General features: G+C 47.7%; 1 protein-coding gene across 1 annotated transcript in view; it reads left to right on the top strand.

Moving 5' to 3' along the window:
- The first annotated feature begins 8,446 nt into the window (after positions 1–8,446).
- The window catches only part of LOC106601688 (protein phosphatase 1 regulatory subunit 29), a 147,553-nt gene continuing 140,199 nt past the window's right edge, over positions 8,447–15,800 (top strand). Inside the window, exon 1 of the mRNA XM_082972783.1 lies at positions 8,447–8,580. The gene's annotated coding sequence lies outside the window, so the exon portion shown is untranslated. The remainder of the gene's footprint in view (positions 8,581–15,800) is intronic.

The following is a 15,800-nucleotide window of genomic DNA, read 5'->3' on the forward strand; positions in this document are numbered from 1 at the left end:
AAATGTTGGTTTTGTTCCAAATAATCCATAGTTATATCCAAATAGCTGCGTTTGTTCTTGCGACACTATCCGAAGGGTGACGCGCCGGTGTGTATCGTGACAAAGAAATTCTAAATATTCCATTACCGTTCTTCGAAGCATGTCAAACGCTGTTTAAAATCAATTTTTATGCGATTTTTCTCGTAAAATAGCGATAATATTCTGACCGGGCGACGTTGTTTTCGTTCAAAGACTGAAAATGTAAAATGGACTCTTCACGTGCACGCGTGCGCCCGTTTCATTGTTCTCAGATCGACCACTATCCAAATGCGCTACTGTTTTTCAGCCAGGGACTGCAGAGTCATCATTCCCTGTTCTGGCGCCTTCTGAGAGCCTATGGGAGCCTTAGAAAATGTCACGTTACAGCAGAGATCCTCTATTTTCCATAAAGAGGCTATAGAAGGCCAAGAAATGGTCAGAGAGGGCACTTCCTGTATGCAATCTTCTCAGGTTTTGGCCTGCCATATGAGTTCTGTTATACTCACAGACACCATTCAAACAGTTTTAGAAACTTTTGGGTGTTTTCTATCCAAATCAAACATATTCTATCCATTTTATGCATATTCTAGTTTCTGGGCAGGAGTAATAACCAGATTAAATCGGGTACGTTTTTTATCCGGCCGTGAAAATACTGCCCCCTATCCTAAACAGGTTAACATAAATCTTCATAAATCTTAATATTCCAACCGGACAATTCCAATGTCTTCAGAAAAGAAAAGGAACACAGCTCACACTCACGTGAGCGTGCGCCTCTGAGCTCATGTAATTTCCTCACTCATCTGACTCCAGGCCCTTTTCTTTGCTTCAAATTCACAGTAGAAGCATGAAACAACATTCTAAAGACTGCTGACATCTAGTGGAAGCATTAGGAGGTGCAAAATGAACCCTAAGTCACTGTATACTGTATAGGCAATGACTTGAAAAAACTACAAACCTCAGATTTCCTACTTCCTGGTTGGATTTTTCTCAGGTTTTTGACTGCCATATGAGTTCTGTTATACTCACAGACATCATTCAAACAGTTTTAGAAACTTCAGAGTGTTTTCTATCCAAATCTACTAATGTATTGCATATCCTACCTTCTGAGCCTGAGTAGCAGGCAGTTTAATTTGGGCACGCCTTTCATCCGGACGTCAAAATACTGCCCCCTATCCTAGAGAAGTTAACCTCCTCTCTCTACCCCTCCACAACTTCCTGATAACTCACCCCTTGTGTCTTTTCATGTTGTATGGTGTTGGTATGGTTCTGATATTGTACTTATAATATGTGTTGTGTTTTGAAAGATGAGGAAGTAGTACCGGAGATGTTACTGTGTTGTACGGTGTGGTCTGTGTATAATTAGTGTTGGTGTGTTGTTGTTGTATTGTATCATAGGTACGTGATGAGTACAGGAAGTGGCTAGGCTGTTCTTCCAGCTCCTCTACTCCAGACTCTATGGTAAGTCTATACCTTCCTCACACATCACTAGTTCTTACATCTATGTGAGGCTTCCTCTTTTTTCCAGGATGGATGTAATGTTACTGAATGACCCTCTCAAGTCCCTTATAGAACTTATGTAAGCATAGTCTTTTACCACAGAAAGTCTAACCTGTTGAGGTCTTGTTTTTCCAACAGAAAGAAGCACCTTCCGTCTCTGAAGACCTGGACAAGGCTGGTGAAGAGAGACAAAACAAAGGATCACGGCCAGGATGAGAGCAACATGATACGATACCATCAGACCTCCAAAGCATTTCAGCACAGTGGGCCGCCACGGTATATCTTTCAATGCACACTGTACACACTAAGTATGAGAGAGAGAGAGAGAGAGGTGTTTTTATATGGATGCTAATGACTCACATAATACAGCCTGACCTTTTGTATTTACTAATATTTTCTTTATCTATATAAAACAATGTTTTATTATCCTGAAAATGTATTTATAGAATTTCATATTTAGAAATTATATATACAGTAGTTACAGCATATTTACCTGTGTGCAAAATAAACAAATGAAAATGTCTAGGTTGCAGTTGTTTATATATAAATAAATAACTGCATCTCTACCTGCTTTGAGTCTAGCATTTACCATTGGATTGTCCCTCAGGGACAATACAGATCTATTCAATGGAATCCCTGTGGCTGAGCCCAGATAAGAAAGTCTCGGTCAGCTGCAGTCTGAAGTGTTTTGAGAGCATAGCGACTGGGTTTCCAGACACAGCTGGCACAGGAGGGGTGAGGAGAGGACAGGAGGGCATCCTCTCAGAGCTATAATAGAATAGCTGGAAGAGAGCCACGGTTGTAGACAGACAATACTGCACTTGCGTTCTGTTGTAATGCCCTCTTTTCACCACACGGTGACAGCACCTAATCATCAATGCTCTTGCTCTCATTGGAATTAGGAGTTAAAGTCAGTACACAGGTCTTCTGTTGATGGCGAGATACCATTGGGTGAAGGCTTTTGTTCCAGCCTAGCCATGATTCAATTGATTAACAAATAATGAAAACCTGGTGGGGTTGTAGGGAGAGAGAGAAAGACAAAAAGATGGAGTTGGATAGATAGATGGTAGGAAAAGTCAACTGGAAGAGGAGATGGATGGAAATAAAGGGAGATTCAAAGACGGGTGAATGCAGCAGCAGGAGTGAAAGAGAGTACAATAGGGGGACAGAGAAGAAGAAGAAGAAGAAGAAGATGAAGAAGTAGGAGGAGGAGGAAAAGGAGGAGGCTGGGTGTGGGGTGTTTTGCTCCGAGTCACAGTGCTGCTAGTCTCTTTGCCTGTTACCATGGGAACCCAGCTGCAGTGCTTGCTGGAGTCGTGCTGGTCTGTCAGCCAAGAAACGCTGTTGGGTTAACAGCCCTGCTCTTTGAGTTCGAAGGAGTTTGACTTTGTCAAAATAGTCAGGAATAAACTCCAAACCATGTTAAAAATTGATGCAGTGCGTCTGGGGGTGTTTAGTATACAAAGTTGCTAGGCAGCTAACTAATCACCCACTGGGCACAGATGTCAGTTGAACGTCTAGTTTTGATTGACATCAGGTTGAGTTGTCAACTAACGTGAATTTAAAGTGAAATCAAAAAAATGCACTTTGTCATTGGATTTAGGTTAAAAGTTGGGTGAAAAAAAGACAAAATGCCCTAACTGTATGTTGATGATTTTTTTCCCACATTGATTCAACATCAGCACATTTATTTTTTGGGTTGAAATGACATGGAAACAATGTTGATTCAACCAGTTTTTACCCAGTGGGCAGACATTTACTGAATTCCAAATCAATCTCCAGTTCTCCTCTCCTCCAGACACTCCTTTAGATCTGGAAGGTGCAGATAGGATAGCTGTTTGATTGGATGGGTGATATTTTTCCATAGCCTAAGGGGCAGAGGTCGATTGGGATTTCAGCAAAAGTCTTCCATATTGTGTCTATAATTATGCTTAAAGTCTCTGAGATGTAGTGGGTCTTTCTGTCCAACAGGCCTGGGGGTTAGTTAGTGATACAGTGGTATGACCAATATGTTACGAATTCCCTGCCAGAGACTCTTAGCACACCATATCACAGCCCTCTCACAGCCCTCTCTTTCTAACTTCTGCAGTAGGCTACCCTCCCCCACTGGAACCAAGCAGGCCAGGGGGGTCATAAACTGGCCCTTCACACCTAGGACCCTGGCCAACGATTTGTTGCAAGGGGTCATGGTTGCCAGGGGCCTTATCACACTGTGGGGTCATCACAGGCAGTCAACTTGGGTCCCAGATCACAAACTCCTGCCTCCCCCTCTGTCTACTTCAAACAGTCACAGAGAGAGCAGCAAGCTCATCTTTGTCCTGCACAACAACTGCTGGACTCATATCTCTGAGCTTGTGGGATGGTGTGCGTGCACAGAGTGAGTTGTGCGATATTTGTATATCGTTCTTTGTAGTTGTTACTATTGTTGTATAATGTCTTTGTCTATAGCTGTATTGTAATATGTCAGGTAGCATATATACTGAACAAAAATATCATATAAAGTGTTGGTCTCATGTTTCATGAAATGAAATAAAAGTTTCCAGAAATTTGCCATTTGCACAAAAAGCTTATTTCTCTCAAATTTTGTGCACAAATTTGTTTACATCCCTGTTACTGAGCATTTCTCCTTTGCCAAGGTAATCCATCTACCTGACAGGTGGGGCATATCAAGAAGCTGATTTAACAGCATGACCATTACACAGGTGCACCTTGTGCTGCGGACAGTAAAAGGCAACTCTAAAATGTGCAGTCACACAACACAATGCCACAGATGTCTCAACTTTTGAGGGAACGTGCAATTGGCTTGCTGACTACAGGAATGTCCACCAGAGCTGTTGCTAGATAATTTAATGTTCATGTATCTACCATAAGCCGTCTCCAATGTCGTTTTAGTGAATTTGGCAGTACGTCCAACTGTCCTCACAACCGCAGACCACTTGTAACCACGCCAGCCCAGGAGCTCCACATCCGGCTTCTTCACCTGCGGGATCATCTGAGACCAGCCACCCGGACAGCTGATGAAACTGTGCGTTTGCACAACTGAAGAATTCCTGCACAAACTGTCAGAAATCGTCTCTGGGAAGCTCATCTGCATGCTCGTCTTCCTCACAGAAGCCCATTGTTGTGCCATTCATCCTCCGCCATCACCTCATGTTTCAGCATGATAATACACGGCCCCATGTCACAAGGATCTGTACACAATTCCTGCAAGCTGAAAATGTTCCAGTTCTTCCATGGCCTGCATACTCACCAGACATGTCACCCATTGAACATGTTTGGGATGCTCTCGATGGACATGCACGACAGCGTGTTCCAGTTCCCGCCAATATCCAGCAACTTCGAACAGACATTGAAGAGGAGTGGGACAACATTCCATAGGCCATAAGGAACAGCCTGATCAAATCTATGCGAAGGAGATGTGTCGCTCTGCATGAGGCAAATGGTGGTCACACAAGATACTGACTGGCTTTCTGATCCACCCCTCTACCTTTTTTTTAACCCTTAGCCTACAATTTCCAGAATTCAAATTAACATAATAAAACAATCCCCATCAAAATCCATCTGTTTAAGCTAGAGGTATCAGTTTTTTACATGGGCTCAATCCACCCATACGCCAATATCGCCCTCCCGCATCTGTGGTGAAAGGTGACAGAGCTAGAGCGGTGTTTGTCAGACCATGAGACATCCCATCTGTGGTGAAAGGTGGCAGAGCTAGAGCGGTGTTTGTCAGACCATGAGACATCCCATCTGTGGTGAAAGGTGACAGAGCTAGAGCGGTGTTTGTCAGACCATGAGACATCCCATCTGTGGTGAAAGATGGCAGAGCTAGAGCGGTGTTTGTCAGACCATGAGACATCCCATCTGTGGTGAAAGATGGCAGAGCTAGAGCGGTGTTTGTCAGACCATGAGACATCCCATCTGTGGTGAAAGGTGACAGAGCTAGAGCGGTGTTTGTCAGACCATGAGACATCCCATCTGTGGTGAAAGGTGGCAGAGCTAGAGCGCTGTTTGTCAGACCATGAGACATCCCATCTGTGGTGAAAGGTGGCAGAGCTAGAGCGGTGTTTGTCAGACCATGAGACATCCCATCTGTGGTGAAAGATGGCAGAGCTAGAGCGGTGTTTGTCAGACCATGAGACATCCCATCTGTGGTGAAAGGTGGCAGAGCTAGAGCGGTGTTTGTCAGACCATGAGACATCCCATCTGTGGTGAAAGGTGGCAGAGCTAGAGCGCTGTTTGTCAGACCATGAGACATCCCATCTGTGGTGAAAGGTGTCAGAGCTAGAGCGCTGTTTGTCAGACCATGAGACATCCCATCTGTGGTGAAAGGTGGCAGAGCTAGAGCGCTGTTTGTCAGACCATGAGACATCCCATCTGTGGTGAAAGGTGACAGAGCTAGAGCGGTGTTTGTCAGACCATGAGGCATCCTGAAAATCGGTCTTCTCGCAAAAATGTCTGTAAAGTCCAAATTGCCTACAAATTATTATGACCACTTTATTGAAAGAACACACTGGTGTTCTCCATTTTGCTCAAGGAAGCCCACAAACCTCACAAGACTCATCTGACGTCGGTACAGCCTCTTCTGCCAACTTCTGTCTATAGTGTCAAAATGGTTTGGGCTACACACTAATATAACCACTCTGTGGACAGCTGAGACTCTCACAAACATACCGGTGATCTCCATTTTTCTCTAGGACACAAGCCTCACAACACTCTTCTGAAGGTCCCTGGTACCAGTTAAATTTGTTTATGGAAAATAAGGGGATATTTTGCCAAATTCAATGTTTCATCCAATAATTTTTTTATACATGTTTTTGATACCTTAAGGGGTCTTAAAATTTGAAATCAAATAGCTAAATGATCTTTGATATGATCCTCTTCCCTGGCTTAGACACGGTTTAGACTAGGGTTATGGTATCTGTGACCAACAGATGCATATCTGTATTCACATTCATGAGAAATCCATAGATTAAGGCCTAATGAATTTATTTCAATTGACTGATTTCCTTATATGAACTGTAACTCAGTAAAGTCTTTGAAATTGTTGCATGTTGTATTTATATTTTTGTTCAGTGTACATTTTCATCCTTCCCTTGATAATAGCCTTGTTGCTCTACTTGTGCTATCAGTTATAGTATTGTGTACAGGGGATTCATTACATCTGTTTCTTCTGTTTCACAACCACTACCATTCAACTACCTTTGCATGTACATTTCGTCTGTGTGTGTGTGTGTGTGTGTGTGTGTGTGTGTGTGTGTGCGTGCGTGCGTGCGTGCGTGCGTGCGCGTGTGTGTGTGTGCGTGTGTGTCAATAAAGTATCCTGGTGTGTAAGTGAGGTTGCATCATTCCCTTCTTACCGAGGGAGGTGCTAGTGGGTCACAGATCAGCCCAAACGGAGTTGCTCTCTTTCTCAACACATGCCCTGAAGGTTGGAACCAAAAAGACCCAGGAAGAGATCCTGTTCCCCCCACTCTGTCTCTGGTCTAGGGACATAATTATGATGAATCAGTTTATAGTTTGTAATCTATCAAGTCATCTGATTGGTCCCCCGATGATGCTCTAGGTGCTGCGTGTGTGGATGTGGAGTACTGCACGTCTGCACATGACAGGGGTGTATCATACAGGTATCTATGCAGCATTCTCACTTCTCTACCTTGTATTATCATACTCAGCCCGATACTTGAGTCATTAGAACATTGGCACACACACACACACACACACACACACACACACACACACACACACACACACACACACACACACACACACACACACACACACACACACACACACACACACACACACACACACACACACACACACAGTTTGAGAGATGTACAATTTGAGTTTGAAAATGTTCATACATGTGAACCAGACTGGTTCAACATCCCTCCCACTCACATCCGCACTTCTTTACCCTTGTTTATATCATATCTTCCCACATAGCCTAAAGGAAAAGTATACTGTACATCTTCCCATATATTCATTCACTTTTTTCACACACACACACACACACACACACACACACACACACACACACACACACACACAGCTTCCTCAGTGTTCCATGTTTTCCTGTGGGATAATCCTCTGACAGGTGTTCCTGGCCACAGCTCCATACTCCCTGTCTCACCACTGGTCTGGTCCAACACCCTGCTTCAGGAGAAGACTACACACAGACACTCATAAGGGCTTTTCTCTCTCTCCTACTCCTGTCTCCTACCCCTTTTCTTTCTATCTCTGTCTAGATTGATGGGGTGATAAGGGGTGAGGTTGGTTGGGGAGGGGAGTATTTTCAGGGGGGATATTGAGGGGTGAGGTTGGTTGGGGAGGAGGAGGGTATTGAAGGCTGAGGTTGTATACAGTATGTAACAGAGCTATTGATGGGTGAGGTAGGGTGAGGGCAACAGAGGATTACTCAGTGCACCCACCTCCTCTCCAGGTGCTAGGGGCTCTCTGCATTGCTGAGTGAGTGGAATACCAGATTTACCTGATATAACCCAGAAAACCACTCTGAGGAGTGACTAGTTTGATTGTGTCAAAGTGAGATGTGTCTAAGACATTACATTTGCAGACAAATAAGATATATTCATTGACATTAGCCTACTGTTCATTTATAGTGGGTCTAGTTGTTGTTATGTTAGTAGCATATAGCCCCAGTCAGTGGCGGACATGGACAGACAGTGACACATTCAATACAGCCTTACACACTCTTGACAGCATCTAGCTTATCTAGGCTGTAATCATTAGTCCAACAGTTGCAAACAGAGGATGATGGTCCTCCCCTTCCTCCTCTGAGGAGCCTCCACTGAGCCCAGTAGTTATGTGGTTCTGTCAAAGAGGTGCGACAGCAATAGTGCAAGAGCCCATTGCAGTTCAATCTAAGCAGGAGTGGCATTACCTCCACACAGAGGTCTCTCTCTCTCTCTGTCGCTCTCTCTATCTCGCGCGCGCTCCCATCACTCGCGCGCTGTGCAGCTGAACTACGGTGTTGGCAGAGAATTGAAAAAAACCTGCCTCTGCTTCAAGCGTTGGAAGAATATTTTGGAACGGAAATCAGAGGAGGTACTGTAATAATTTGTTTACCTTCCAAGCGAATGTGAATTATTTTGTAAATGGCACGCTCCTATAGTCGCATAGTAATGAATAGTTCAGAGGGAAACGGATCGATGGTACCGGGCGAATGCTGTTGCTTGCAGAGCAGCCACCTGCGCTAAACATAAGCTCTGCGTTGTCTGTCTATCGACGCAACAGTACGAGTAGACGACATTGTTTTGTAAGCAAAGCCTACTGCTTTCAATAGCCGATTTTGTGTTGGTGATTGTGTTGTTAGTTTTTTAAATGTTGGAATTCAGTTTGATGATGTAGGCTATAATTCGTGGAGGACGCTGTAGCCTAATGGAAACATTGCCTATTTGAGTTACAGTTGTTGGATATGTTTGTGCGGCGATACATCTATACGATACATTTATATATGTGTTCAGGCTGCTTGGGCAAAAGAATGAGAAAGACGGTGTCGGTCGATAGATCATCGGTTGGGCGCGCGGAGGGACAGATGTGAGAGGGGGATTTGGAAGGAGAGGAATCACGCGGGGATAATACTGTGACGTTCTGCATGTGATTTGTTCTCTAGACAGGTTTGTGTTCTTTCTTTCTTTCTTTCTTTCTTTCTTTCTTTCTTTCTTTCTTTCTTTCTTTCTTTCTTTCTTTCTTTCTTTCTTTCTTTCTTTCTTTCTTTCTTTCTTTCTTTCTTTCTTTCTCTTGCTTTGCACTGTGACCAGATTTGGCACTTTAACACAGCAAATCACACTGTCGTCGTCTCGGTATTTTTTTATTATTTTTTATTTCACCTTTATTTAACCAGGTAGGCAAGTTGAGAACAAGTTCTCATTTACAACTGCGACCTGGCCAAGATAAAGCAAAGCAGTTCGACACAAACAACAACACAGAGTTACACATGGAGTAAAACAAACTTACAGTCAATAATACAGTACAAAAACAAGTTTTATACAATGTGAGCAAATGAGATGAGATAAGGGAGGTAAAGGCAATAAAAAGGCCACGGTGGTGAAGTAAATACAATATAGCAATTAAAAAACGCTGGAATTGTAGATTTGCAGTAGGTGAATGTGCAAAGTAGAAATACTGGTATAGGCTATCGGACAGCATAATGCAAGGCTGACAGGCTGTCACAAGCCAGCGTGTGCACGTTGGATAATATGGATTATATGAGGAAGTATTTAAGAGTATTGGCTGAACAGCATTGGTTGTACTTCTCGAAATAATACTGAAAATGTGTCTGCGACGCGTGTGAGTGTGTAGGCTAAGGGAGGGCGAGAGAGAGAGATGGCTTGGTATCAGCAGATGTTGACGCACCACGGTGTCCCCTTCTCCACTGTCTGCCATTTGGAAGTTAAGACACCAATCACACTCCCGACCGACACTGAAAGCAATTCAGCCGCCCACACGTTTCCCTGAACGGATGGCATGAGTAGTGAGCTGAACGCAGAACCCTGATTTGTCATAATCAAAGACATACAGATGAATCATGATCACTGCACTGAGTTTTCATTAGGCTGCCTAGTTCTCATTTCTGTATATATATTCTGTTTTACAGTTATTTCTTCAAGTTAGCTTAATCGAGATGATATCGATTTTACTAGGTATATTATTAGTCTTCACTGTGAGAATATCCCATTGGGCACACAGTGGTTGAATCAACGTTCTTTCCACCATTTCAATGAAATTAGGTTGAACTAGTGTGGAATAGAAGTTGAATTGATGTCTGTGTCAAGTGGGATGTTTATGATTGAGAGTTGCATGCTGAAAAAGGCTAGTGCTGTCAGTCAGCACCATGGACAGTGCACCATGCTGATTCAGCAGGGATCATGATAGGGAAGGCTATAGCAGGTTAACACATGATGGTGCTTGTACAGTATCCGGCCCTCCAGAGTTACCTCAATTATTTCAGTTGGTGATGTTTTCAGGAGCGTCAGGTGCGGTGCCTGGATGGAACTAAACCTTGCAGCACTCCAGGCCCGGGTCAACCCAGGGTAACCCCTGCTCCAGCCCCTGATCATGACCCATCCACTCTGGTGAATGGACCATAGGCCAGAGGGCTTTGGCTTTTCATCCAGTCAGCCAGTATTGAATGTTAGGCCCATTAGCTTTTTATGACCCCAAAGTGCAGCCAGACAGGCCCCTACGACCCTGCAAACATAACCACATAGATAGAGTCCCTACGACCCTGCTAACATAACCACATAGATAGAGTCCCCTACGACCCTGCTAACATAACCACATAGATAGAGTCCCTACGACCCTGCTAACATAACCACATAGATAGAGCCCCTACGACCCTGCTAACCTAACCACATAGATAGAGTCCCTACGGCCCTGCTAACATAACCACATAGATAGAGCCCCTACGGCCCTGCTAACATAACAACATAGATAGAGTCCCTACGACCCTGCTAACATAACCACATAGATAGAGTCCCCTACGGCCCTGCTAACATAACCACATAGATAGAGTCTATACGGCCCTGCTAACATAACCACATAGATAGAGCCCCCAACGGCCCTGCTAACATAACCACATAGATAGAGCCCCTACGGCCCTGCTAACAGAACCACATAGATAGAGCCCCTACGGCCCTGCTAACATAACCACATAGATAGAGTCTATACGGCCCTGCTAACATAACCACATAGATAGAGTCCCTACGACCCTGCTAACATAACCACATAGATAGAGTCCCTTACGGCCCTGCTAACATAACCACATAGATAGAGCCCCTACGGCCATGCTAACATAACCACATAGATAGAGTCCCTACGACCCTGCTAACATAACCACATAGATAGAGCCCCTACGACCCTGCTAACATAACCACATAGATAGAGTCCCTACGACCCTGCTAACATAACCACATAGATAGAGTCCCTTACGTCTCTGCTAACATAACCACATAGATAGAGTCCCTACGACCCTGCTAACATAACCACATAGATAGAGTCCCTACGACCCTGCTAACATAACCACATAGATAGAGCCCCTACGACCCTGCTAACCTAACCACATAGATAGAGTCCCTACGGCCCTGCTAACATAACCACATAGATAGAGCCCCTACGGCACTGCTAACATAACCACATAGATAGAGCCCCCTACGGCCCTGCTAACATAACCACATAGATAGAGCCCCCTACGGCCCTGCTAACATAACCACATAGATAGAGCCCCCTACGGCCCTGCTAACATAACCACATAGATAGAGCCCCCTACGGCCCTGCTAACATAACCACATAGATAGAGTCCCTACGGCCCTGCTAACCTAACCACATAGATAGAGTCCCTACGGCACTGATAACATAACCACATAGATAGAGTCCCTACGACCCTGCTAACATAACCACATAGATAGAGCCCCTACGGCCCTGCTAACATAACCACATAGATAGAGCTCCCTACGGCCCTGCTAACATAACCACATAGATAGAGCCCCTACGGCCCTGCTAACATAACCACATAGATAGAGTCCCCTACGACCCTGCTAACATAACCACATAGATAGAGCCCCTACGACCCTGCTAACATAACCACATAGATAGAGCCCCTACGACCCTGCTAACATAACCACATAGATAGAGTCCCCTCCGGCCCTGCTAACATAACCACATAGATAGAGTCCCCTACGGCCCTGCTAACATAACCACATAGATAGAGTCCCTACGACCCTGCTAACATAACCACATAGATAGAGCCCCTACGGCCCTGCTAACATAACCACATAGATAGAGCCCCCTACGGCCCTGCTAACATAACCACATAGATAGAGCCCCTACGGCCCTGCTAACATAACCACATAGATAGAGCCCCCTACGGCCCTGCTAACATAACCACATAGATAGAGTCCCGTACGACCCTGCTAACATAACCACATAGATAGAGTCCCGTACGACCCTGCTAACATAACCACATAGATAGAGTCCCCTACGACCCTGCTAACAGAACCACATAGATAGAGTCCCCTACGGCTCTGCTAACATAACCACATAGATAGAGCCCCCTACGGCCCTGCTAACATAACCACATAGATAGAGTCCCCTACGGCCCTGCTAACCTAACCACATAGATAGAGCCCCCTACGGCCCTGCTAACATAACCACATAGATAGAGCCCCTACGGCCCTGCTAACATAACCACATAGATAGAGCCCCCTACGGCCCTGCTAACATAACCACATAGATAGAGTCCCGTACGACCCTGCTAACATAACCACATAGATAGAGTCCCGTACGACCCTGCTAACATAACCACATAGATAGAGTCCCCTACGACCCTGCTAACAGAACCACATAGATAGAGTCCCCTACGGCTCTGCTAACATAACCACATAGATAGAGCCCCCTACGGCCCTGCTAACATAACCACATAGATAGAGTCCCCTACGGCCCTGCTAACCTAACCACATAGATAGAGCCCCTACGGCCCTGTAACGATCGTCGTCGGGTGACGAGGAAGCGGACCAAAACGCAGCTGGGAGCGAACACATGTTTATTCTTTTACACTGAAATAAACACGTACACAAAATCAAGAAAATGCCGATACGTTAGCTGCTCAAAATCAAAGAGACATCACCCCACAAACAGCGTGGGGGAAAGAGGACTTAAATGTGATCCCAATCAGAGACAACTAGCGACAGCTGTCTCTGATTGGGAATCGACAGAACCCAACATAGAGATCACCCACATAGAGCTAACACAAACATAGAAAGCAAACCAAGGAAAAATACCCAACATGACACACCCTGACCCAAAATACCCGAGTTCACCTGGTCAGGGCGTGACAGTACCCCCCCCCCCCCCCCAACGGTGCGTACTCCCGGCGCACCAAACTTAAGTCTATTAGGGGGGGGAACCCGGGTGGGCGCCTCACCCTCGGTGGAGGCTCTGGCCCCGGGCGTGTTCTTTCCCCCGCCTCCACCTTAGCCCTACCCCTCTGGCCCGGACTGGACCACTGTGGAGCGGCATGCTCAGGCTCCGGAGCGGAGCCGTCGACCGGAACAGGATTGGGCACCGGTGGACCGGACACGGGCCGTGCCGGACTAGGAACACGCAGCACTGGCTTGGTGCGGGCAGCAGGAACGGGCCAGGCCGGACTGGGAACACGCACCACTGACTTGGTGCTGGGAGCAGGGACGGGCCGGACAGGACTGTGGACACGCACCGTGGGCTTGGTGCGGGGAGCAGGGAGCAGGGACGGGCCGGACAGGACTGTGGACACGCACCGTGGGCTTGGTGCGGGGAACAGGAACGGGCCGGACAGGACTGTGGACACGCACCGTGGGCTTGGTGCGGGGAACAGGGATGGGCCGGACAGGACTGGGGACACGCACCACTGACCTGGTGCGGGGCGCAGGGACGGGCCGGGCCGGACTGGGAACACGCACCACTGGCTTGGTGCGGGGAGCCGGAACGGGCCGAGCCGGACTGGGGACACGCACCACTGACTTGGTGCGGGGAGCAGGGACGGGCCGGACAGGACTGTGGACACGCACCGTGGGCTTGGTGCGGGGAACAGGGATGGGCCGGACAGGACTGGGGACACGCACCACTGACCTGGTGCGGGGAGCAGGGACGGGCCGGGCCGGACTGGGAACACGCACCACTGGCTTGGTGCGGGGAGCAGGAACGGGCCGGGCCAGACTGGAGACACGCACCACTGACTTGGTGCGGGGAGCAGGGACGGGCCGGACAGGACTGGGGACATGCACCACTGACCTGGTGCGAGGAGCAGGGACGGGCCGGGCCGGGCCGGACTGGGAACACGCACCACTGGCTTGGTGCGGGGAGCAGGAACGGGCCGGGCCGGACTGGGGACACGCACCACTGACTTGGTGCGGGGAGCAGGGACGGGCCGGGCCGGACTGGGGACACGCACCACTGGCTTGGTGCGGGGAGCAGGAACGGGCCGGGCCGGACTGGGGACACGCACCACTGACTTGGTGCGGGGAGCAGGGACGGGCCGGGCCGGACTGGGAACACGCACCACTGGCTTGGTGCGGGGAGCAGGGACGGGGCGGGCCGGACTGGGGACACGCACCACTGACTTGGTGCGGGGAGCAGGGCCGGGCCGGACTGGGAACACGCACCACTGGCTTGGTGCGGGGAGCAGGAACGGGCCGGGCCGGACTGGGGACACGCACCACTGACTTGGAGCAGGGACGGGCCGGGCCGGACTGGGGACACGCACCACTGACTTGGTGCGGGGAGCAGGGACGGGCCGGACAGGACTGTGGACACGCACCGCGGGCTTGGTGCGGGGAACAGGAACGGGCCAGACAGGACTGTGAACACGCACTGGTGAACTGAAGCGTGGAGCCGGTTTAGCCACTCGCTAACCTAACCACATAGATAGAGTCCCTACGGCCCTGCTAACATAACCACATAGATAGAGTCCCTACGGCCCTGCTAACATAACCACATAGATAGAGTCCCTACGGCCCTGCGAACATAACCACATAGATAGAGCCCCTACGGCCCTGCTAACCTAACCACATAGATAGAGCCCCTACGGCCCTGCTAACATAACCACATAGATAGAGTCCCCTACGGCCCTGCTAACAGAACCACATAGATAGAGCCCCTACGGCCCTGCTAACATAACCACAGAGATAGAGCCCCTACGGCCCTGCTAACATAACCACATAGATTGAGTCCCTACGGCCCTGCTAACCTAACCACATAGATAGAGCCCCTACGGCCCTGCTAACAGAACCACATAGATAGAGCCCCTACGGCCCTGCTAACATAACCACATAGATAGAGCCCCTACGGCCCTGCAAACAGAACCACATAAATAGAGCCCCTACGACCCTGCTAACATAACCACATAGATAGAGCCCCTACGGCCCTGCTAACATAACCCCATAGATGGAGCCCCTACGGCCCTGCTAACATAACCACATAGATAGAGTCCCTACGACCCTGCTAACATAACCACATAGATAGAGCCCCCCTACGACCATGCTAACATAACCACATAGATAGAGCCCCTACGGCCCTGCTAACATAACCACATAGATAGAGTCCCTACGACCCTGCTAACATAACCACAGAGATAGAGCCCCTACGGCCCTGCTAACATAACCACATAGATTGAGTCCCTACGGCCCTGCTAACCTAACCACATAGATAGAGCCCCTACGGCCCTGCTAACATAACCACATAGATAGAGCTCCTACGGCCCTGCTAACATAACCACATAGATTGAGTCCCTA

Source organism: Salmo salar, chromosome 03, assembly GCF_965601325.2.
Source record: "Salmo salar chromosome 03, fSalSal1, whole genome shotgun sequence".
Taxonomy (NCBI): domain Eukaryota; kingdom Metazoa; phylum Chordata; class Actinopteri; order Salmoniformes; family Salmonidae; genus Salmo; species Salmo salar.